We start from the raw sequence: 26,057 nt of genomic DNA, 5'->3' as shown, positions 1-26,057 counted from the left end.
AACAAAGCCCTTCCTATGTAGAGGTTTCACACCTTCTCCCCCCGGGATGTGCACAGCCCTGCCTATGAGCGTGAAAGGGCTTACCACCCTTGAAACACACACCCCAGCCCTGCTGCTAGCAGCAGATGGTTGCCCCTGTTGCAAACCCCTGCGTTTGGTCAGAGCAACAGTGGGAAAATGCAAAAAGGACAGGAGGAGTGGCCACCCCAAGCTTGCACACCCTCTAAAGTTTGGCATGTGAGGTGAACTCTCTGTTTCATTTTCTCCCATCTTGCATGGTATGAAAACAGCCTATCAGGGATAGGGAAATGACCTCTGCTCACAGAAAGTGGTCACATAGTGGGTGTCGCCACCCTAAGATAGATGACCCATTGATCACTACTAGATTCTCCCCTGAATAACTACTAAATACAGTATTTAGTTGGCACCCCAAGAACTGCATATAGGATTCTAAGGACACAAGGAGGCCAGCAGCAAAGAAGACCCATGGATCGAGAATTGCATTCCTGCTACACAAAGAATAAGGCACCCAACCCTGCCTCCTGCACCCAGGGCTCGACAGTTGCCACTGAGGGGTTGTATGGACATCAAACAGACTCTACAAAACCCCAGACAACCTCCAACTTTCTGAAAATCACCAAAGATCTCCCTCCAGAGTGAAGGTATCACTCCCTGCAACAAAGAAGAAAAAGAACTGTGAAGTCCATTTCACTGACCAGCTGCTAACCAAGGAACTGGACAAAACAGCCAGACCAAATTTCAAACAACAGACCTGGATGACAAACCCTGCAAGTGTACCACGTTTGGTGGCACTGCATCCTCCAGTGGATGAACCGTGCAATAGCCAGGGGTACTGGAACCCCAACATCAGACACCAAGAAGAAAAGTCCATTCCAGACTCCCAAAGGACCAGGAGCAAGCCTCAGTTGAGCAACTTTAGGACACATAAAAACCACCCCCAGAGTGGCCCCTGCTGACCTGCAATCCTCCCTCAAAGTGACCTTCCTCCTGCTTCCAAGGGCACCTTTGCTCACAGCTCCTGGGTCACCTACCTGCTCTGTACCTGGCCTCCCTGGGCTAAGGGTTCCCCACCCCTTGTGACCTCTACCTCCATGGGGACCCAACGGACTCATCTTGTAGTTCGCCTGTGCATTGCTTTTCCAAGTGGTCCCTCACAGTGGTCTTGTGCCAGCTCCAGTGACTCTTCAGCAGCTGCTCCCGTCAGAACCGGGAACTTCCCCAGCTGGTTCACAGAACATCTGGAAGACATCGACCTCAAAATAAAAGGACACACTGCTAAATGCATTGCCTGATTTTATATGCAATTTTAAAGATTTCCTCTATTGATTCCTATGATGCCTAAGTTAGCACAAAAGCAAGATATTTTCTGAACTTTTAATAACCATAACTTAAAAAGTACTTACCCGATTTTGATGATCTTGGTCTTAAAAAAATTATGAAAATCTGAAGTATTTTTCTAAATTGGTCTCAAGTTATTCTTTTGATTGTGTGTCCATACTTATTGATATTGTGTGTAGAACAAAAGTTTTGCACTTCTCCAAGATTGGCCTAACTGCGCGACAAACCTATCATAAAAATTAGAGCATTAAGTAGTCTAATTTTTACCTCTGTAAACCAACATGTGGGTGCCAGGACTCTCCTACAGTAATGATAAACCCTCTCGCATGGTAAAGTTGGACTTTTTAAATTACAATTTTTAAAATGCCACTTTAAGAACGTTGGCATTTTCCTGTCATAGCCATTTAGTGCCTGCAGCCTGTCTGTGGATCACATGACTGGGTGTACCTGACCCTTGGGCTTTGTGCATTCCTCCAAGACAGCCACACACAATAGAGAACTTAGGTGTGCCTGTATAGGCCATCACTGACAGAATGGGAGGGTGGAGCTGGGCACAGCACTACTTACACTTGAATAGGCTGTAACCTGCCTCCAACTTTGCTCTGCTGGAGGATTTCGACTTCAATTAAAAAGGCTATCAAAGGTTACTTCTTTGGCCAGGACTCTTAGACTATATATTCCAAACAAACTATCACATGGGGCTCATTCTGTTTGTAACAGAAACCCAGATTTTTAGTTTTTGTACAAATCAGTTGAAATTGATCTACATTTCTAACCTGCGTTTGGATTCCTCTAAAGTTTGGGTGAGGTGTTGATGTAAATGAGTCCCATTTAACTGCTTTTTTGGAATATACACTTTGTGCCCCTGTCCTGTTGGCATATAAAGGTGCCCTATAGCCTGTTAAATATATACAGGTTCTCATAATAGGCACAGCCGGGTTTGAATGCATCTCAACCTGCTTCACCCATAGGCGGCTATGCTCTTTTTCATGCATTTTAACATAAAACTTTCAAGATTTCAATATCTGAAGTTCCCCTGATTAGATTGTAGTCATTTTTTGTCATTATTATTTTAAATGTGCCTCAATTTTTAGAAATTGTCTGTGACGTTATTATGTTGTGTTTTTTAACTTTGTTTCTACTCATAAATACTTGGGCCCATATTTGTATTTTGTAAGTTTGCATCGCTTTTGCGTCAAAAAATTTACGCAAATGCGGCGGTAAAAAAGTATAAATATGGGCCTTAATGTGTTTTCATTAAGTTAAGCCTGTGTACATTTGACAAAGCGCAGGTTTCTGTTTTTTATAGAGCATGTGCGTTGGACCTAACAGGCTTTTCAACTAATTATTTGGGAAAGACTCATATTCTCCCCTTCTGATAACCCATTTGATTACATTATCCTATAAAAAATTGCAGACATGAGCCTATTTAGTAACAAAGTGAAGTGACTGTATCAGATATCCATGGCTAACAGCTATATGTAAATGCCCTTGAGGGCTTTTAAGGGTGAACTTTTAACGCCATGTATTGGATGTCAAGTATAGTTTAACTAACTATTGGTTTAAAGAAACTTAATTTTACTACTACTGCTCACATGTAAAGCCAAAATTAGTTCAGGAGTGCAAAACGGACTTTTTGTGAAACATAATTCGCTTTGCACTCTTAAAAGAAAGTCTATTTGCACGTAAAATTCAAATACATACAAATTGTTTATTGAAGGAAGCCTACAGTGTGAACCTCTTCCTTGAGGCTCTGAAAGTTGTCACCATAAATTCTAATATTTCACCTTGCCCACTGATGAAGACTCTATTGGCGCTTACATAATAAAAAATGGGGAATTATTTAATTCACAGCATTTTAATTTTATCCCCAGAATAGGCTCATATTGTACAGAGATTGCTAAAAACAAAAATAGTGACCCGAGTCCAGCCTGGTAACAAAATAGCATGACTTCACACAGTTAGCTATCTTTTCAAAAGGACATGATTGCATGACATTGAAGGCCCTGCGGGAAATAATTACTAATAAATGAAAAAACATCTAGTAAGTGCAGACTGGCCAATTTCCAGTAGAAGCCGCAAACCTTGTTTCTCACCACGGGAACCTCTCCGAGGGTCTGATTTGTTCTTTCACCTCATGTCGAGGCAAATGCAGCGTTGTCGTGTTTTACAAACATTGCAATTACAACACTAAAGCAGAGCCAAAAGACAGCAGTGTCCAATTCCATAGTTGATAGAACTTGTGTTTATTTCATACTATAAAACAAAGTATCCATCACAATAAATGTGATCATAGTAAATGAAAAATATGTGCTCTGTTACGTAAGAAATAAAGTGCCACAGTGTCTGGTAAAAGCTTTATAGTATATTTTACATTGCAGTTAGTGTCACAATTACTAATCGCCTTGGCCCGTATTTCAGAAAAAGGAGGGTTTTTTTAAAAAGACAATCTCTTCAGGTTAAAAGTGGTAAACAGTCAATAAAAAACTTTATGGTCCTGAGATACTGCAAATCTCTGACCATGGATTCCAGTCCGCCCCATCCCTAATACTCATTTTCAATAGAGGCGACAGTTCCTCAACTTTATATCTCTCTATTTAGAACAAGCCCATCAGACTTATCAACTGATCTTTACCCACTTCGCCCAACTTAACTCACTAGTACCCATTACTTTGGCGCATAGTGTTGACTCTTTTACATTGTATACTTGCTATTGTTATTAGTTTATGCCAAAACCGTAGGCAAAGAATGGAAGGAGTAGTATTCCAGGAAATAAACTTAATTTTCAGTATAATCGCCTGGATCATAGAGAATAAGGGGAGATCTAGGAGCTTTTTTAAGGCACACTCCTTCCAGTTTCTTCCTATCATTCCCACGTCCAAGGTGGATAATGTCTGCCCCAAGAAGCAATTGGGAGGGGGAGATTACATTTGCCTTGTAAGCCATGGTAACTGGATCTAATAAGAGTCCTCCAAAATCTCTTTTAAAATTCTTCAACCCATCTACCATAGGTAATACCCTAGTTTTCATCACTTCAAGGTGCATCTTCCACTGTAATTTACCATCAAAAATGTTTAGAGGACAAGGACTCCATCACATATACACCTCTATTTTTCCATCTGAATTACTTGCATTCCTTCCAAAATGCAAGAGTATTATTTATTTTTTTATTCGTTGTGAGTTTGTTCTCCTGGCAATATTTATCAAACACATCTAATTTTCTTGGAAATGCACCTGAGTTACATCTATATTAACCAATCTATCAGCATACAATAGGTAAGTTATATGTCACCCACCCATTCGGGAGAAAATTAGTGGGGTGATTGTAAAACTACTTGGAGATCTTTAAGGAACAGTACTGTTAGACCTGTCAGTCTTAGGGTGGTCTTCCCTCAAACATTTTGCTTTTCCTCTTCCATTTTGCTGAACCTATTTTGTTGGCATTAGGGCTCTGGGCATGTTATCACTGCTAACCATTGCTCTCTCCTTGAAATATGAGAGAATATGTTAGACCTAGCATCCTTGGCGTGGTCTTCCCTGTCTTTTTTCCCTCTGCTTTCCAGGTTTTGACTGTGTGCTGGACTCTGTTTTTGCTGTTTTTGGTACTTTGAGCACTTTATCACTGTTGATCAGTGCTAAAGTGCAAGTGCTCCCTGTGCAAAATGCATGTGTGATTGGCTTATCCATGATTGGCATATTTGATTTACTAGTAAGTCCCTAGTAAAGTGCAATAGAGGTGCCCATGGCCTGTAAATCAAATGCTACTAGTGGGCCTGTAGCACTGATTGTGCCCATTTCCTGTCTGGGTCAGACTGACAGTTGGGCTGTTTGTGAATCTCCTCTAGACAGTGACACAAAGGGAGCTGCGGTGTAGCCTGCCTATCCTAATGGGCCATCTGAGCTAGAGTGGAGGGAGGGGTGGTCCCTTACACCTGAATAGGCAGTGACTGCCCTCACACAATCAGTGTCCAACCCCCTGGTGTGAGTACGGAGCCTGGCCTGGGCAAGACAGGATCTTGCAAACAAGAGAGACTTCCCTTTGATATTCGCCTACTTCAAAGGCAGAAAGGGGTATAAGTATTAAACCCCAAACCCCAGGAAATCAGATTACTTCTGGGATCAAGAGGAATCTCTGCCAAGGAGAGGAGCTGAAGAGCTGAGAAGTGCTGCCCCTGCCTGTGACTGTGCTTTGTTAGGCTATCCTGCAGTTGCTGCTTCTGTCTGTGAAAGTGGACAAAGACTGGACTTTGTTGTGCATTCCTACTTGAGAAGAATCTCCAAGGGCTTGAACTGAGCGTGCCTCCTGTTGTTGAAGTCTCAGGACCATCAAAGACTTCCTCTGCCAGCACCTGAACTCTCTGGTGAGACTCCTGCCCTGCCAATAGGTGCCTCATCCAGTCCCTGGGCTCTTGAAAGGTGAACTTGGTGGAAAAGGACAGAAATCCCCGTACAGACTGCTGTGCGGAAAATTTTTTGACACACCATCTGCAACGCGGCTGATAGTGTGCAACCCGCTTTGCAGCTGAACTTGACGTTCCACGCATCACAGCTGGGAGATCGATGCATCACAGATGGAGAAACAACGCAACACCCGCTTGCGGCTGCTGATAACAACGTAAACCCACGCAGGGTGATTTTCTGACACGGTGTGACCGGATTTCAAAAGCAACACCACTGGGCATGAAAAACCAATGCAAAGCCTGTCTGGACCCGAGGTGCCCGTCCAGAAATCAATGCATCGCACTCTTGCGAGGGAGAAAAATGACGCATCGCTGACCCGAACAGAGAAGAACAAAGGAACGCCCTCACTTGTGAGTAAGGAATCGACGCATCTCTGACTTTTCCGACGCACACTTGCTTGTGCGGCTTTATTTTTGACACAACCCAGGTACTCTGTGTAACAACGTTTCCATTGTTTTCTATGGATTATTACTCTTATTCTTTTGAAAATTCATATCTTGACTTGTGTATGTTGGATTTTTGTCATTTTGGTCTTGTTTGATTTAAATAAATATTCCCTATTCTTCTAAACTGGTGTAATGTCTCTTTTAAAGTGTTTTCACTTTTTTACTGTGTGTTTTGGTATACACATTGCTTCTGAGTTAAGCCTGCCTGCTTGTGCCAAGCTACCAAGGTGGTGAGTGGGGGTTAACCAGGTATGTTTCTCCTTTGCCCTGACTGGAGTGAGGGTCCTTGCTTGGATAAGGGGTAACCTGGCTGCCAATTAAAAAGCCCATTTCTAACATTGGTGATCAGCGGTTGGGATTGGACTTGTGTTTGTACTTGACATACAGTGTTCAGCTGTACACTACTGTTTTCAGTGCAGACCATTACGTAACAACATACTACTTGTCTTTGTGACTTAGCTTTTCTTCTTTTTGGACTTTTTTCCTGCTTCCATATTTTTGGTGATCTTTTTGTTGATTGTTTGGAACTTCTCTTGGGAACTCTCTGTTTTCTTGGAACTTTGCACTTTTGAGTGAACTTTGCTATCATGTCTCAATCAGGGGATGCAGCAGCTGTGTGTGCAAAAGCTGTTTTTGAGTTGGAGAAACTGAAGGAGTATACAGTGGCTCAAATGAAGCAGTTTTTTAAGGATCTTGCCTGTCCCAATAAGAGCTCCACCAGGACAGAGGAGCTGCAAAAGACACAGAGGGCCTGGGTGACAGCCAAGGAGGCTGAGGGGCACACAGAGGAGGAGGACGTGGGTGAGGTGGTGCAGAGTGTTCACAGTGGTGTAGTGGATGTACCTGTTATGCCTGGAGGGAGGGTCTCCAGGGCAGGTAGCAGTGTCATCCAAGAGTCTTATGCTTGAAGAGTGGCAGGACAGACAGGCAGAGAGGGCTCACCAGTTGGAGTTATAGAAGTTGACGATGAAAATGGAGAGGGAAATGCAGGAAAGGAGGCTGGCCATAGAAAAGAAGAATCTGTTCTTGGCTCATGAGCTTAGTTTGAGAGAACTAGATCACAGAAGCCAGTCTAGCAGAGATGGTGGCAGCAGTGCAGCCTGAAAGGAGGGTATACATTCCAAAAGCCTTGGTAAAGCATTATAAGAGGGAGGATGACATCTATCTGTGGTTTAAGGGGTATGAGTCGGCTCTCCACATTAACATGGTCCTTGAAGCACATTTGGGGGCGGGTCTGTGGAAGCACTTTGAGGTAGAGGGGAGGGACACTCTGACATCCTTAGGGGATTCTCAAGTGCTCACCTACTCTATCATGGAGGATGGCCTACTCACAAGATACAGTATCATCCCTGAGCAGTACAGGAATACGTTTAGGTCCTACAAAAAGAAGAAATTCCAAACTTGGTTGGAATGTGTTTATTGCAGGTCATTGGGTGGTTGGGTGAAGGGGAGCAAGATGATAACGTATGAGGGGCTGTACAATTTCATTGCTTGGAAGCATTTCTCCAGTCTTTGTTTTCCAGAGCTGTGCCAGCACATAATTGACAGCAACCTAACTACCCCAGAAAGCTTGCACAGGATGCGGACCGGTGGGAGAGCACCAGGGTCTAGAAGAGGTATGGGGGAGACCATGCCAAGGGTGGGCAAGGTCTCCATCAGAATTTTTAACAGGGGGAGTTCACTAAAAGACCCCAACCTAGTTCCTAAGGAAAGGATCCCCAGCCCCCAGTAGAAAAGAAACCATGGATCTCTACAGGAAATCCTGCAGAGAAGGGTCCCTGCAAGTGCTTTGCCTGTGATCAGGTGGATCACATAAGGGGAAATCCCAAATGTCCTAAGGGGGCACAGGCACTCACTGGTGCTCATTCACAGGGGTTGGCCATTGTAGCTCTTGGGGAGGAGTTGGCTCCAGGTTGGTGGGAGCCAGCTGAGATGACCCTTATGTCCCTTAGGGGACAGTGAGATGGTCCAGAGGACCCTTGTGCCTGCTAGCACTACGAAATACAGGCAATGGGTGACCATAAATGGGCAAAGGGTGAAGGCTCTGAGAGACTAAGGAGCCAGTGTAACTACTGTGAGAAGTCATTTGATGTCTGAAAAGCAGGTAGTTCCCCACGCACTTAACCAAGTAGTTGCAGTGGACAACTCAGAGTACCTATGCAGAGTGTAGCAGGTTTCCTTTGAATGGGGGGGTCTCAGGTTCGTTGGGGGTAGCTATGATTCCAACCATGCCTGTAGAATATCTGCATGGCAATCACCTAGAGGATTCCCCTTGGAAGGAGGCGGAATGCAGGTCTCACTTGGAGATGTTGGGCCTGCCTGGGTGTGTGCGTGTGTGTCCACCTGGTTCATGGCAGCCCATCAGGGTGGTCAGGGGACCCTGGTGTCTGCCGGAAGGAGGAAGGGCAAGGGGTGTTGGAAACCAGCTCCAGAAGTTCCCACGGTCTAGGAGGAGGATGAACTTGAGGGGTGGGCTTGGAGCCTATATGGGAACAGGTGGCTGAACTGGGGAGGTCCCTGAGCTGACTCAGTGGCACCAGGAATGGGGACCCACCAGGGAAGCATTGTTTGAGACACAGAAGACATGCCCTACTCTGGGAGGTTTGCGGCAGAAGGCTGCAGACCAGGCATCTGGCCAGGCCCGACGTCTTCTCCACTCCACCAGCAGCTCCACAGGCATGCCAGTGCCAGTGATTACACCCACAGAGACCGCAGCTGTCGTCCCCGGCACGGGAGCGCAGCCTGATCCTCCACTTTGCCGCTCCTACATCCGCTTGCCCCAGCAATGTTCTCCTCACTTGTGCGCTGGGGGCCTGTGTGCCCTAGCAGCACCCACGCCCCCGGCTTCACAGGCCTCTGTGTCTCCGCCAGCCATCAAGTGCCTCAGACCGCAGGATGATGCGACTCAGGTACCACCCCCACAGGTACTCCACTGTGGGCCACCAGCATCCACTCCGCCGTACTGACGTGGTGGGGCGTGGGGTAATAAAAGGTGGAGCAGTCTGGTAGTTATCACCTCGCCCACTCCTCAAGTGGTGCAACAGCAACAGTTGGCCTGGTCTTCATCGCCACCAGAGACAGTGTCACTTCAGAGGAGAGGGCAGGTGCGAAATCAGAAGCCGTCTTCACACCTCTCAATCCTGGGGCCACGTTTTACTAAAGTTCCTCGGCAGTGGGGCAGCGCTCTGTGTCAATCCCGGGCTCACCCTCCAAAACAGCTTTCCAGAGGTGATACTTGCAGTACCAGCCCCCCGTTCAGGCTAAGCAAGACCCTCACCTGCCTCCTCCTATGGCTGGGCCACACCTGGGGGGGAACTGCACCCACAGACAGCACCCTTGGCCTGTGGCCTCCAATCCACAGCATTCCCCATTTGGGAGGCCGATGGTCCCTCTGGCGAGTTCAGCAGAATTCCCTCATGCTCCCCCCATCTCTGCAGGCTGGACTACCCACTGATTACTTTGTCGCACCTCTCCTCCTCGCCTCAGGAGGAAGAGTGCACAGACACTCAAAGTGGGCCAGTCACATTCTACAGGCGCCATGCCATGAGGGAGCCTCCGGTCCTCAGCTCTGCCGGAGCCGTGGCCCACGCCAAGACCCGGCATCTTCTCCAGTCCACCAGCAGCCCCACGGGCGTGCCAGTGCCAGTGACTGTGCCCCCAGAGACCACAGCTGTCGTCTGCCACACAGGAGTGCCGCACCCGATCCTCCACTTCACCACTCCTACATCCGCTTGCCCCAACAATCTTCTCCTCATTTATGCGCTGGAGGGCTGCGCGCTCTAGTGGCACCTGTGCCCCAGGCCCCACAGGCCTCTGCGTCTCTGCCAGCTATCGGGACATCCCAGACGGCAGCGGCAGCACTTCCGCAGGGAGCACTGCTTCTGGCTCGCTCCCTGCCACCTCTACCTGCTTACAGGTCAGATGGCCTCATCCTCACTTCAGGCCAGCATGACCCACTCCTCAGTGGTACCCTCTTGCTGTGCAACAGGTCCCGGTCATCTTCTTTGGCTGCCGGGACAAACAGCAACTCCCAGGTGTGTCGTCGGCTGACTACCGTCTTACAGCACTCGATGCAGTGCCTGTAGGTGGATATTTGTAGGATAAACTAGGCTCCTTCAAAGTCCACCTGCTATCTTGGCTCCTCCTATGGAGTGTCATGGACTTAGAAGAGATATGAGGGACCTAAATGGCTTACATTTTGTACTTCTATCCAACGAGTACCTCATGCCAGTTTGTCTACAGATGCTGATATTTCACAGAGATATCCATGAATGCAGCTTGGTTTGGCCTCTCTCTGATTGCCTGATTTACTACTGTCAGCTTGAAATCATGCCCTCTCATTAATACTGCATTAGAAGGCATTTAGATAAAAAGAAATTTGAAAGCACTTGTAAGCAAAGTATTAGTCTAGGTTTGCAATGCTTAAATAAACCAAAGTAATTGTTCCAGGGGGGCAGAAACCTCTAGGCACCAGGGATAATTTTTTTGTTTTTGTTTAGTTTTTTGTTTTAGAGGTGGGGAGCGACCCCTTAGGCAAGGGTCGCTCCCATAGGGGGCAAATTATATTTAGGCCATTTCTGCCCCCCTTGGGGGACAGAAACCACTAGACACCAGGGAGGTTTTTTTTTTTTTGTGAATTTCACGTAAGGGGAGCAACCCCTTAGGCAAGGTTCGTTCCCCTGGGGGGCAAATTTACTTTAGGCCATTTCTGCCACCCCAGGGGGGCAGATCAGCCTATGTTAATTAGGCCGGTCTGCCCCCAAGGGGGACAGAAACCACTAGGCACCGGGGATTTTTGTTGTTGTTGTTGTTTTACAGATGGGGAGCGTCCCCTTAGGCAAGGGTCGCTCCCCTGGAGGGGCAAATTGTATTTAGGCCATTTCTGCCCGCTTTGGGGGTAGCTCGGCTGATTTTAGGTCAATCTGCCCCCAAGGGGGGCAGAAACCACTAGGCACCAGGGATCTTTTTTTTTGCGTCGTCACGCAAGGGGAGCGACCCCGTAGGCAGGGGTCGCTCCCCGGGAGGGAAGGTGGGGGGGAACATTTATTTTAGGCCATTTCTGCCCCCCCTGGGGGCAGATCGGCCTATTGTTATTAGGCCGATCTGCCCCCGGGGGGCAGAAACTTCTAGGCGCCAGAGTGAAAAAAGAAATTGTGTTTTTTTTTGTTTGTTTGTTTTTTTAGAGACGGGGAGCGACCCCTTAGGCAAGGGACGCTCCGTGGAGAGGCAAATTGTATTTAGGCCATTTCTGCCTGCTTTGGGGGCAGATCGGCCGATTTTAGGTTAATCTGTCCCCAAGTGGGGCAGAAACCACTAGGCACCAGGGATCTTTTTTTTATGTGCCATCACGCAAGGGGAGCGACCTTGTAGGCAAGGGTCGCTCCCCGGGGGGCAGGGGGCAAATTTATTTTAGGCCATTTCTGCCCCTCCCGGGTGTTGTAGTTTAGCAGCGATTAGATTAAGCATTAGCAGAAGACATCTTGTATTTAGTAACTATTGTGAACATTTCGCGGAATCCAGTTTGTATTCATGGCAGCCATTTTCTCTGCCACATGCTGCCATGTGCTCACCATGTGCTCTGTCCTACCTTTCTGTTAGCTACTCTTGAAAATCTGCCTAGTGACAAGTTATATTTAGCATCTCCCACTTTGCACATGCTCAGTAAGGTCTGCAGCTGTTAGTCCTTGAAAATTGTTAGCTCCTCCTACCTGTCGACTGTGCATTTCCACATGACCTTACATGTATGCAAGTCTTGCTTCTATAATTGTACCACCTCCTTTTAGCCCCTGCGTGGGTATAAAAGGACAATGCTCTCTCAGTTCAGTGTGCTACTTCAAACATTACCGAAGGGTGCTGTTTGAACTGTAGTACCACCTCATGAGCTTAATAAACTTTGTCTTTTATTTCAGTTTCTGTGCCAACTTCTTCCTCCATGGTCTGAGGACTTTGTGCAGAGAAAGGTGAACCCCTTGCCCTAGTAGGCCTTGCTGAGGCTTACTTCAACAATTTGGCACCCGAACAGGGACTCATCGGTGACTCGGACGCCCAACGGATTGGTCGCGACGAAGGATTGGGATCTCGCTGCGGACAATCAATGCCTGGGGAGACCCGAGTCTTGGCAACCACAGCGTTTTTCCCTTCCTTCTGATTTGACCATCCAGGTGGCGCCGGTCCTCGACTGAGATCCTTTTTGTTCATTCGTCATGCAGTGACCATTTGGTCGATTTTAGAACTTGGCAGTTGGAACCTGGACACCCTGTAAGAGCCGTTTTATGGCACTTGCTGTGGGTTTTGATGCCTTTGTTTGGTAATGTAGTTTAGCACTACTTACTGTGGCTCTCGTGTTTTGGGTGACTAGTCAATTTGTGTCCTTTGAATTGATATATAAATTGCAATTTATATAGGCAGGTAATGAGGAGAATTTTATCAAATTTAATTTTGATTTGAACGGCACCTTAAGTGCTACTTTGATTATAATATTGCATATTCTGTACTATTTTTGGCATGCCTGTTTTTAGCGCACTTCGTAGGATGTGTTGCTTTTGTAATGGTACCAATTTGAGACTGGAAGAATCGCAACCGGCACCCCCAGAGGGGACGCCAAATAGAGATATGTATGTTAAACATGGTCTTTCTTCTATAATGTACAGCACATTATGGAATAAATACACTCGTGCGGATCCTGAGTTACGTTGGCCTATGCATGGGTGATTTGATTTGCGAAAGATTGAGTATGTGGAACAATGTATGTGTAAGCGAAAGTCTAGGCAAGATATGTTTGACTGTGTACGAATGTGGGAGAAAGAAGTGCGTGGACGAGTGAAGCGTGAGCAAGCCTTGCTTGAGAAAGAGCAGCGGAAGAATCTATATGTGAAAGCATTGGAAATGAGAAATAAATAAATAAATGACTTAAAGGAGCTAGAAGAGAAAGACCGTAAATTACAGGTAACTGGCCAATACACAGTTAGGCAACCTCTCTATCCTATCCTTAATAAACCACATGATGATTTTTTGTTACTAGATCGCCCTCCACCTCCGCATGTCGTTCCTTCTGCCCCTCATGAGTTAGCTAAGGTCTCCAGTTCGGAGCAACAGAAGATGCGAGACAGTCGCTCTATGTTGCCTGCTGACCGTGCGTCTGAGCTTAGATCTATTGCTCGTAAAACAATACGTAGGGTTGTCTCTGCTTCTGAACTTTTAGACAACATGAAAGGGTGGACGGAAAAGGAGCAGCTATATTTTACTGAGGCATTTGGCACAAAAGTTATTGAACTATTTCGGCAATATTCTGATGAGTTAGAGCCCGATGATGTAGCAGCTGATCATAAGCAAATGCGTGATGGTCTTTTTATTTTCTCCCAGGTGGCTGATGCAATTAGGCGTTTGGTGAAATTATGTGTTGCAACAGACCATTTGCGAGAGGAGAAATGGTCTGTGGACGTAGTTGCACGGACATCTCAGACCGGCGGGGTGCAAGCTTACATCTTTGGAACAGATAAGATTATGATAGTTCACGCGAAACCAATGCGGGAGGCTGCGCCTTTGTATGTTCCTCCTAAAGGATCGGGTACAAGTGATGATAAAACTTCTGTTGATGCTAAGGGTTATTTTATTTATAATTGGGTGTATACTCCTTGGAATGGGACAGATGTAATGGCACTTAAAACAGCATTACCTGACCCACGGAAAAATACAGCTGCCTTTTATGAGGAAGTCGAGGGAGCAATTAGTTCTTGTACTATGACTTTGGACAACTTGATTCTTTTGTTTAGCCTGAAGGTGTGGCTCTCATACAATATGTCGATGATATTTTGTTGGCAGCTGATACCCCTGAGCAATGTGAAAAGTGCAGTTTGTCCTTACTTTCTTTTCTTGCTTCACACCATCATAAAGTGTCACGAAAGAAATTGCAATATTGTAGACCAAAGGTAACCTATTTAGGTCACCTTTTGTCTAAGGAGGGCCGTGCACTTACATCTGATCGTATTCAAGCAATTTTAGACACACCAGTACCCTCTATTCAGAAAGATGTTCGTGCATTCCTTGGTCTTACTTCTTTTTGTAGGCAATGGACATTAGGGTTTTCACACATTGTCAAATCTTTGCTAGCACTTTTGACTAAAGATACTCCAATGCCCCTCCCATGGGCAGATGAATGTGAGACTTCTTTCCGGCAGCTACAACAAGCCCTTTGTTCAGCACCAGTGTTAGGTACTCCAGATTACATGAAGCCTTTTGCACTTTACGTGCATGAGAAAGATGGATGTGCATTGTCAGTTTTAGTACAGACACATGGCGATAAGCAGCGTCCCTTTGCATATTTTTCAGCAGTACTTGATCCTGTCGCTCGAGCGTTGCCTGGGTGTTTTCGTTCAGTTGCCGCAACAGCTGTGTCAATACGTCAGAGTGAAGGGATAGTTTTGTCACATAAGCTGTTGGTGTTAGTACCCCATGCGGTTGATGCTCTTTTAAATCAAACAAAGATGCAACATTTAACTAGCGCTCGTATAACAGGATGTGAGTTGACATTGCTGGCTCCTCACATTACACTGAAGAGATGTGCAACACTAAATCCAGCCACTTTGTTGCCATATCCGGTGACTCAGCCTCAGTCACAAGAAACACATGATTGTATATTCCTTACAGAAGAACAGACAAAGGGTCGTATTGATTTACAAGATACGCCCCTTCCAAATGTAGACGGGGAATTGTGGGTTGATGGGTCTTGTTTGAAGTTGCCAGATGGTACGACCTCAGCTGCATATGAAATCACCACAATAAACACGGTAGTGGAGACAGCTCGTATACCACAGAAGTCAGCTCAAGCAGCTGAACTAATAGCTTTGACACGAGCATGTGAGCTTAGTACTGACTTATGTGTGAACATTTATACAGACAGCAGCTATGCTTTTGGAGTGGCTCATGATTTTGGTTTGCTTTGGAAGGAGAGAGGCTTTCTCACATCCCACGGGATGCAGATAATGCAAGGAGAATTAGTGTACAACCTCTTGACTGCATTGACATATCCAAAGAAACTAGCTATTGTGAAATGTAGTGCACACAAGAAAGTGACCGATAAGATAGGGCAAGGTAATGCTCTTGCGGACCACGTAGCACGTGAGACTGCGATGCAGCGAAGTACTACTTCTATGTATGTAGTGAAGTCACAAGCTGAATGTTGGCATAATGCTAGACAAGATGGATTAGATATACAGAAATCTGCTTCTGTGAAAGAACGTGAGCAATGGTCTGAAGAAGGAGAATTGGATGATGAGGGCTGTTGGCGGAATAAGCAGATGGATAAATGGAAATTGCCTATAGCTTTTGTACAACCTATGGTTCAGATGGCACATGGGCTGGCACATGTTGGAGCTTCAACAATAACGAAGTTGTTTACGCAAGTTTGGGAGCATCCAGAAATTTTCAGTACAGCTAAGAGAGTAGTACAGTCTTGTTTGATCTGTTTACAATACAATCCTGGAAAAGGGACACGTACTCCTGCGGGAGGGTTTGCTACACCAACTGCACCTTTTGAAGTTCTACAAATGGATTATATTCAGCTTGAACGCTGCAACAATTTAAAGTATGTCTTGGTGGTGGTATGTGCCTTCAGTAAATGGATAGAGGCGTACCCCACAAAGGATAATACTGCCATTACCACAGCGAAGGTGCTTTTGAAATAATTTTTCCCTAGGTTTGGTGTTTGCAGACTTTTATGGAATGATAACAGACCTCATTTTGTTGGGGAAGTTATTAAGTATGTCCTGAAAGGCTTAGGGATCAAACAGAAGTTCCATGCGGTTTTCCACCCACAATCAGCAGGGTTGGTGGAAAGGTATAATGCTACTTTGAAGCTGAAGTTAGCGAAGATACAGGCTTCCACATCCTTAACTTGTCCGGATGCATTACCGTTGGCATTATTGTCTATTAGGTCAGTGCCACACTCTCGACTTGGCCTTAGCCCACACAAAGTGGTTTTCGGGAGGCCAATGAATATTTGGGGAGTTCCTAAGCCAAATTCTGTATATGATGTACCTTGTGTCCTGATGAATGATTATTTGGCACAGTTAACCGACAATTTGGTTTCTATTCATCAACAGGTTCGAGAAGCACTTCCTGACAGATCTTCAGGTGAAGGCCATGAACTCCGACCTGGTGACCAGGTGATGATTAAGTCCTTTGAAAGATCAAGCAGCTTGGAACCAAGGTGGCGAGGCCCAGAACATGTGCTCCTTGCGACAAGGACAGCAGTTCGAGTGAAGAACCGTAAGAATTGGGTCCATAGTACTCACTGCAAGAGAGTGCTACCTACCTTGGTGGAACCTGCTGTGCTGACCGATCATCGAGAGATTTTGACTAGGGAGAAAGGCCATGCTATATCACCTGACGAATCTGCAGAGGTCTTCCCGGACCATACGACTTCTGGAGTGTCGCAATATAATTTAAGACCGAGGAAAGAATCTGAAAATGTTTTGGAAAAAAAACGGTTGAGCTACCGGCCTGGGTTAGTGAAACGGAGAGCCAATGTGGCAAGGGGGGGGATTGGCCATGCATTAGAGTAGTGACACCTGTCTTGGCCCGTGGTGAAGAAATCAGTGGCTGCCCAGGGATAAGAGCTCCAACGATTGTTTTTAATTCATTTCTAAAAGGGTCGATTATCACTATTGCTAAAATGAATAACAAATTGATCATTAGTACTATGGGGTTTGTTGTTGTTTTGGTGGTTATAGCAATATTCACCTGGTTTGTTGAAAAGAAGGCTCCTGCTCGTGAGTTTTTTGTTGCCACTACTCCAGTACCAGAGGATCACTATTACTTTACGCTTCCCTATCAGGAGCAGAAGCACCGTCAATCGTACTTCAATAATACTTTCATTCAGATGTTGCATCAAACTCATGATGCTACAAATACTACTAACTGTTGGGTATGTGGAATAATACCTGCGCATCAAAAGAAAGGAGGAACACCTTTCATTCCTCTTCCTTTTTCACACAATGGTTCTTGTAAAGCTTGGTACACGCTTTTGTTTGCATCTGGAAAACGTACAGAGGGCGGACTTCTTTTTCGCCTTAATAAAGTATGCTACCAAGACAAAGATGGGTATCCCCAAGCCAAAGGAACTAAATGGGAATGGGAAGAGTATCAACCAGACAATGTTTCAATACCATATGTCTTCACAAATATAAGAGACTTTGACAATAAAGAACAATTTGTGATTTCTGTTACAAAAACTAAAGCAGATTTATGTATACGTAGCATTGGGCGAATTCCAGTAGGGATAAGCGATTGTACCTTGATTTTAACTATTGAGGGTGTAAATAATAGTAGTTTTACAGCTTCACATAATACATATTTTGTTTGTGGTAACTATGGATATCATCAACTACCTGTTGGGTGGTCAGGTGTGTGTAATGATTGCAATATTTTTCACATGCTGTATCTGTATTCAGTGTGGTCAAATGTTCTGTTCCATGTGTATTACTGGTTGTATGCCTACCAAAAGAAATATTACAGAAATGAAAGCACAACATATGTTAGATAAGGAAATAGCTGAAATGATGAGCATAAATATGCAAAATGAATATTTAGATTATCCTAGAAAGACGAATGTCTTCAGCTAATGCTGAAAGGGTCGTTTGTTGTAGTTTAGCAGCAATTAGATTAAGCATTAGCTGAAGACATCTTGTATTTAGTAACTATTGTGAACATTTCACGGAATCCATTTTGTATTCATGGCAGCCATTTTCTCTGCCACATGCTGCCATGTGCTCACCATGTGCTCTGTCCTACCTTTCTGTTAGCTACTCTTGAAAATCTGCCTAGTGACACGTTATATTTAGCATCTCCCACTTCGCACATGCTCCGTAAGGTCTGCAGCTGTTAGTCCTTGAAAATTGTTAGCTCCTCTTACCTGTCGACTGTGCATTTCCACATGACCTTACATGTATGCACATCTTGCTTCTATAATTGTACCACCTCCTTTTAGCCCCTGCGTGGGTATAAAAGGACCATGCTCTCTCAGTTCACTGTGCTACTTCAAACATTACCGAAGGGTGCTGTTTGAACTGTAGTACCACCTCATGAGGTTAATAAACTTTGTCTTTTATTTCAGTTTCTGTGCCAACTTCTTCCTCCATGGTCTGAGGACCTTGTGCAGAGAAAGGTGAACCCCTTGCACTAGTAGGCCTTGCTGAGGCTTACTTCAACACGGGGGCAGATCGGCCTATTGTTATTAGGCCGATCTGCCCCCTCTAGGCGACAGGGCAAATTTCTTTTTTTTGTTTGTTTGTTTTTCTAGAGATGGGGAGGCAAGGGTCGCTCCCCTGGAGGGGCAAATTGTATTTAGGCCATTTCTGCCCGCTTTGGGGGCAGATCGGCCGATTTGAGGTCAATCTGCCCCCAGGGGGGGGGCAGAAACCTCTAGGCGCCAGAGCAAAAAAAAAATGTGTGTTTTATTGTTTTGTTGGGTTTTTTAAGAGATGGGGAGCAACCCCTTAGGCAAGGGTCGCTCCGTGGAGGGGCAAATTGTATTTAGGCAATTTCTGCCCGCTTTGGGGGCAGATCGGCCGATTTTAGGTCAATCTGTCCCCAAGGGGGGCAGAAACCACTAGGCACCAGGGATCTTTTTTTTGGCGCAGTCACGCAAGGGGAGCGACCCTGTAGGCAAGGGTCGCTCCCCGGAGGGGGGGGGCAAATTTATTTTAGGCCATTTCTGCCCCCCGGGGGAAGATCGGCCTATTGTTATTAGGCCGATCTGCCCGCTCCAGGCGCCAGGGATTTTTTTTTTGTTTTTGTTTGTTTGTTTTTCTAGAGATGGGGAGCGACCCCCTTAGGCAAGGGTCGCACCCCTGGAGGGGCAAATTCTATTAAGGCCATTTCTGCCCGCTGTGGGGGCAGATCGGCCGATTTTAGGTCAATCTGCCCCCAAGGGGGGCAGAAACCTCTAGGCGCCAGGGCGAATTTTTTTTTTTTTTTTTCTGTTTGTTTGTTTTTTTAGAGATGGGGAGCGACCCCTTAGGCAAGGGTCCCTCCCCTGGAGCGGCAAATTGTATTTAGCCCATTTGTGCCCCCCATTGGGGGCAAATCAGCTGATTTTAGGTGAATCTGCCCCCAAGGGGGGCAGAAACCACTTGGCACCGGGGATCTTTTTTTTTGCGCCGTCACGCAAGGGGAGCGACCCAGTAGGCAAGGGTCGCTCCCCGGTGGGGGAGGGGGCAAATTTATTTTAGGCCATTTCTGCCCCCCCCGGGGGCAGATCGGCCTATTGTTATTAGGCCAATCTGCCCCCTCCAGGCGCCAGGGATTTTTTTTTTTTTTTGTTTGTTTGCTTTTCTAGAGATGGGGAGAGACCCCCTTAGGCAAGGGTCGCACCCCTGGAGGGGCAAATTGTATTAAGGCCATTTCTGCCTGCTGTGGGGGCAGATCGGCCGATTTTAGGTCAATCTACCCCCAAGGGGGGCAGAAACCACTAGGCACCAGGGATCTTTTTTTTGGCGTCGTCACGCAAGGGGAGCGACCCCATAGGCAAGGGTCGCTCCCCGGGCGGGGTGGGGGGGCAAATTTATTTTAGGCCATTTCTGCCCCCCCGGGGGCAGATTGGCCTATTGTTATTTGGCGATCTGCCCCCGGGGGGGGGCAGAAACCTCTAGGCGCCAGGGCGAATTTTTTTTGTTGTTTTTTTTTCTGTTTGTTTGTTTTTTTAGAGATGGGGAGCGACCCCTTAGGCAAGGGTCGCTCCCCTGGAGGGGCAAATTGTATTTAGACCATTTGTGCCCCCCATTGGGGGCAAATCGGCTGATTTTAGGTGAATCTGCCCCCAAGGGGATCTTTTTTTTTTGCGCCGTCACGCAAGGGGAGCGACCCCGTAGGCAAGGGTCGCTCCCCAGGGGGGTGGTGGGGGCAAATTTATTTTAGGCCATTTCTGCCCCCCCTGGGGCCGGCTGAGCTAGAGGCCAAAATCCACAGGTAGGCACTTTGCAAAAAACACCTCTGTTTTCTGTGAAAAAATTTGATGTGTCCACGTTGTGTTTTGGGCCATTTCCTTTTGTGGGCGCTAGGCCCACCCACACAAGTGAGGTACCATTTTTATCAGGAGATGTGGGGGAACGCTGGGTGTAAGGACATTTGTGGCTCCTCTCAGATTCCAGAACTTTCTGTCACCGAAATGAGAGGAAAAAGTGTATTTTTGGCCAAATTTTGAGGTTTGCGAAGGATTCTGGGTAACAGAACCTGGTCAGAGCCCCACAAGTCACCCCATCTTGGATTCCCCTAGGTGTCTAGTTTTCAGAAATGTGCTTATTTGCTAAGTTTCCCCAGGTGGTGGCTGAGCTAGAGGCCATTTTTCCCCCCCTGGGGCCGGCTGAGCTAGAGGCCAAAATCCACAGGTAGGCACTTTGCAAAAAACACCTCTGTTTTCTGTGAAAAAATGTGATGTGTCCACGTTGTGTTTTGGGCCATTTCCTTTTGTGGGCTCTAGGCCCACACACACAAGTGAGGTACCATTTTTATCAGGAGATGTGGGGGAACGCTGGGTGTAAGGACATTTGTGGCTCCTCTCAGATTCCAGAACTTTCTGTCACCGAAATGAGAGGAAAAAGTGTATTTTTGGCCAAATTTTGAGGTTTGCAAAGGATTCTGGGTACCAGAACCTGGTTAGAGCCCCACAAGTCACCACATCTTGGATTCCCCTAGGTGTCTAGTTTTCAGAAATGTGCTTATTTGCTAAGTTTCCCCAGGTGGTGGCTGAGCTAGAGGCCACAATCCACAGGTAGGCACTGTTTTCTGTGAAAAAAATGTGATGTGTCCATGTTGTGTTTTGGGCCATTTCCTTTTGTGGGCGCTAGGCCTACCCACACAAGTGAGGTACCATTTTTATCGGGAGACTTGGGGGAACGTTGGGTGGAAGGAAATTTGTGGCTCCTCTCAGATTCCAGAACTTTCTGTCACCGAAATGAGAGGAAAAAGTGTATTTGTGGCCAAATTTTGAGGTTTGCAAAGGATTCTGGGTAACAGAACCTGGTCAGAGCCCCACAATTCACCCCATCTTGGATTCCCCTAGGTGTCTAGTTTTCAGAAATGTGCTTATTTGCTAAGTTTCCCCAGGTAGTGGCTGAGCTAGAGGCCATTTCTGCCCCCCATGGGGCCGGCTGAGCTAGAGGCCAAAATCCACAGGTAGGCACTTTGCAAAAAACACCTCTGTTTTCTGTGAAAAAATGTGATGTGTCCACGTTGTGTTTTGGGCCATTTCCTTTTGTGGGCGCTAGGCCTACCCACACAAGTGAGGTACATTTTTATCAGGAGACTTGGGGGAACGCTGTGTGGAAGGAAATTTGTGGCTCCTCTCAGATTCCAGAACTTTCTGTCACCGAAATGTGAGGAAAATGTGTTTTTTTGCCAAATTTTGAGGTTTGCAAAGGATTCTGGGTAACAGAACCTGGTCAGAGCCCCACAAGTTACGCCATCTTGGATCCCCCTAGGTCTCTAGTTTTCAAAAATGCACAGGTTTGGTAGGTTTCCCTAGGTGCCGGCTGAGCTAAAGGCCAAAACCTACAGGTAGGCACTTTGCAAAAAACACCTATGTTTTCTGTCAAAAAATGCGATGTGTCCACATTGTGTTTTGGGGCATTTCCTGTCGCGGGTGCTAGGCCTACCCACACAAGTGAGGTATCATTTTTATTGGGAGACATGAGAGAACGCTGGGTGGAAGGAAATTCGTGGCTCCTCTCAGATTCCAGAACTTTCTGTCACCGAAATGTGAGGAAAATTTGTTTTTTTAGCCAAATTATGAGGTTTACAAAGGATTCTGGGTAACAGAACCTGGTCAGAGCCCCACAAGTCACCCCATCTTGGATTCCCCTAGGTCTCTAGTTTTCAAAAAGGCACAGGTTTGGTAGGTTTCCCTAGGTGCCGGCTGAGCTAGGGGCCAAAATCTACAGGTAGGCACTTTGCAAAAAACACCTCTGTTTTCTGTAAAAAAATGGGATGTGTCCACGTTGTGTTTTGGGCCATTTCCTTTCGTGGGCGCTAGGCCTACCCACACAAGTGAGGTACCATTTTTATCGGGAGACTTGGGGGAATGCTGGGTGGAAGGAAATCTGTGGCTCCTCTCAGATTCCAGAACTTTCTGTCACCGAAATGTGAGGAAAATGTGTTTTTTTAGCCAAATTTTGAGGTTTGCAAAGGATTCTGGGTAACCGAACCTGGTCAGAGCCCCACAAGTCACCCCATCTTGGATTCTCCTAGGTCTCTAGTTTTCAATAATGAACAGGTGTGGTAGGTTTCCCTAGCTGAGGTAGAGGCCAAAATCTACAGGTAGGCACTTTGCAAATACACCTCTCTTTTCTGTCAAAAAATGGGATGTGTCCACGTTGTGTTTTGGGGCATTTCCTGTCGCGGGCGCTAGGCCTACTGTTAAGCTCAGGAGGCACGTAAGTATCAGCAAAGAATGTTTATTACATAAGACCACCAACCCACGGCAGGCCCAACTTCTCCACCAACACCAACTGCTGTGGAACCCCCACACATCACAATACAACATCACATGGAACCTCCATAGCGAGGAGATTCCAACATCATGTAGAACCTCATAGCGATAAGGTTCCAGTCTGCAAACATAACACATCTCCCTTACTTACAATAACACACTAAGAAATGGATGATAAAACAGTAACAAAAAAAAATAAAGAATATACGATAAATTACAGTGTATGTTACAAAACAATACAGCAGTTAGCAAAGCACAATAGAGTGTGATGCAAAAAAAAATCACAAGGTATAAGGATAAATAGTCTCACAAAGTATTAGGGTACATAGTCTTTCAACCACCGCGGTTTGGAGCGTGGCCTGCCAGAAACCTTAGTACGCAAAGGCTACTTGGTTTCCTTTAAGGGGTAACTTCCTTCTTGATCCTCCAGGGTAGTGGCATCTTGGTAACTTCCTTCTTGGTTCTCTAGGGTAGTGGCATCGTCCACCAAATTGCTCCACTTCACAATCTGGGACATGCTCCACACATCTCCCTTATCTAGAACCACCACATTTCTGTTCACCTCTTTGATGCGGAATATACCCTTGAAGCTTGATCTACCCTTTGTACCAAACCCTGGGCTCTTCACCAGTACCATATCGCCTACCCTCCATTTAACATCGGAAACCCCATATTTGGAATCATACCACAGTTTATATCTACTTGATAATTCTCTCTAAGATTAGGTGCCTCGTTGAACTTCTCATGGTCAAAACTCTTTTGGCCCAGTTTGTTTTTAATCCACGCTGGAAACATTTTGGTGCAGCCTGACATTCCTCTCATATATTCAAATGGAGCAATGTTAGTGACACTGTTAGGAGTATTACGATGTGCCCACCACATGTCTCTAAGAAGCTCAGCTAATGGGACTCTGGTCTCAACTGCATCCTGAACACAGAATTTGACCATTCTATTCATACGTTCTGCAAGACCATTGGCCTGAGGTAGATACAATGCTGTTTTTAAATGTACCACGGCCAAGGATTCTAAAAACAACTTCATTTGCTGAGACATTAACTGTACACCATTGTCAGTGACCAAGTGACTAGGTACTCCTTCCGGGGAAAACTCCTCCTTTAAAAAATTCGATTACAGTTCTAGTGTCAATAGAACTCACACATTTAGTTACCACCCATTTAGACGCATAATCCACCAGAAGCATGACATAGCGCTCGTTGGCGGGTAAAAGGTGGAAAGGACCCATGAAATCAAGACCCAATTTCATTCAGGGTTTGTCAGGAATTCCTACGGGAGAAAGTGGAGCCCTCACTACGACCTTACTCTTGTCACTGTGTGCACAGGATACACAATCCTTCACAACAGCTTCAGCATCGTGATCCAAACCCAGCCACCAGTATGTCGCTCTCAGTCTTGATTTGGTCAAAGTCCTGCCTAAGTGACCTTCATGAGCCAAGTTTATTATTTTACTCCTCACACCGTCAGGGGTATAGACTTCATACCTCTGAATAGTTCACCCTTACTTAAGTAAAGTTCATCCCTCACATTCCAGTACTTCTTCAGAGAATCAGAAATATCTTTATACTCTGGCCAACCTCTCACCACAAATTCTTCAAGTTTTATTCTGTCATAGTCCTGTTCAGCTTCAGACTTCCATTCTTCCTCAGTTATGGCCATTTCTCTCACCCAGTTGATTATACATTCATCATCAGAATCATCCCAGCTGTCAACTGAGGATCGAGATAAGAAGTCTGCTACAGTATTCTTGGGACCAGGTACATATTCCAAAGAGAAATTGTATTCCATCAATCCCTCTACCCACCTCTTTATCCTAGGTGTCAGTTCATCACTTTTTTTAGAATACAAAATTTGGACTAGAGGCCTATGGTCTGTCCTTACAACAAACGGCAAACCTCACATATAAAATTTGAAGTGTTTGACCGCCCACATACATGCCAATGCTTCTCTCTCTATAATGGAATAGCGTTGCTCAGTTTCTTTGAGAGAACGAGACGCAAAGGCAATCACCTTTTCCTCCTGGTTCGTCCTTAGAATTAGAACTGCTCTCAACCCTTTAATACTAGCATATGTGTACAAGAAGGTTTTGGCAAAAGCATTAAAATGTCCAGGGCTGGAATTGAACTAATACAATTCTTGACAAATGTGAACGCAGCCCTGCAATCATCTGTCCAAATGAAATCACACCCCTTTTTTAGGAGGGCTCTTAAAGGCTGGACTACACTTGAAAAGTTAGCAATAAATTTGGAATAATACTCTGCTAATCCCAGAAAATATCTGATCCCATCCTTGTCTTTGGGTTCAGGTGTCTGAACAATAGAACTTACTAGTTCCATCTTGGGTTTGATTCCTTCCCCTGTATGGTGTGACCAATGTAAGTCACCGAAGTGACCCTGAACTTGCATTTTTCTTTTTTTACAGTAAGACCAGACCGAGCAAGCTTACTCAATACCTCCCTCAAGATCCTATCATGCTCCCCCATGGTCTTGCCATGGACCAGAATATCGTCCTGGAAAAACACAATTCCAGAAGTTCCTTCCAAGACTTTCTTCATTATGCGCTGGAAGCAGGCGGCCGCAGAAGCCAACCCAAAGAGCATCCTAAGGAATTGGTAAGCCCCCAACGGAGTCACAAACGAGGTGAGGTGCCTAGACTCAGGATGTAAGACGATCTGGTGGTAAGCTGAGGACAAATCTAACACACTGAAAACCCTTGAGCCACCCAAACACGATAACTCCTCCGAAATATTGGGCAGAGGTTGGCGATCTACCCATATGTGCTTATTAAGATCCCTAAGACCCACACACATGCAGATTTGTTTCCCGTTATCTTTAGGTGCTAAGACAATGGGTGCCAACCATTCAGAGGATTCTATTTCTTCAATTACTCCAGCATTCAGTAATTTACTCAACTCGGCTTTGAGGGGTTCCACCATTAATTTTGAAACTCTCCTCACCTTGTGTACAGAAGGAACAGCATTTTTCTTAAGAGTTATCTTGTGCTCAAAGTTGGTAAGACATCCTAATTTGTCACTAAGGGGGTCATTCCTACCCCGGCGGGCTGCGGGCGCCGCCCGCCTGGCGGGAACCGCCACTTGGCCGCTCCGCGGTCAAAAGACCGCGGAGGCCATTCTGACTTTCCCGCTGGGCCGGCGGGCACCCACCAAGGGATCGCCCGCCGGCCCAGCGGGAAAGGCCCTGCAACACAGAAGCTGGCTCTGAATGGAGCCGGCGGTGTTGCAGGGGTGCGACGGGTGCAGTTGCACCCTTCGCGATTTTCACTGTCTGCTATGC

The sequence above is a fragment of the Pleurodeles waltl genome, chromosome 4_2 (assembly GCF_031143425.1).
Source record: "Pleurodeles waltl isolate 20211129_DDA chromosome 4_2, aPleWal1.hap1.20221129, whole genome shotgun sequence".
Lineage (NCBI taxonomy): Eukaryota > Metazoa > Chordata > Amphibia > Caudata > Salamandridae > Pleurodeles > Pleurodeles waltl.
This window is presented reverse-complemented; position numbering follows the sequence as displayed.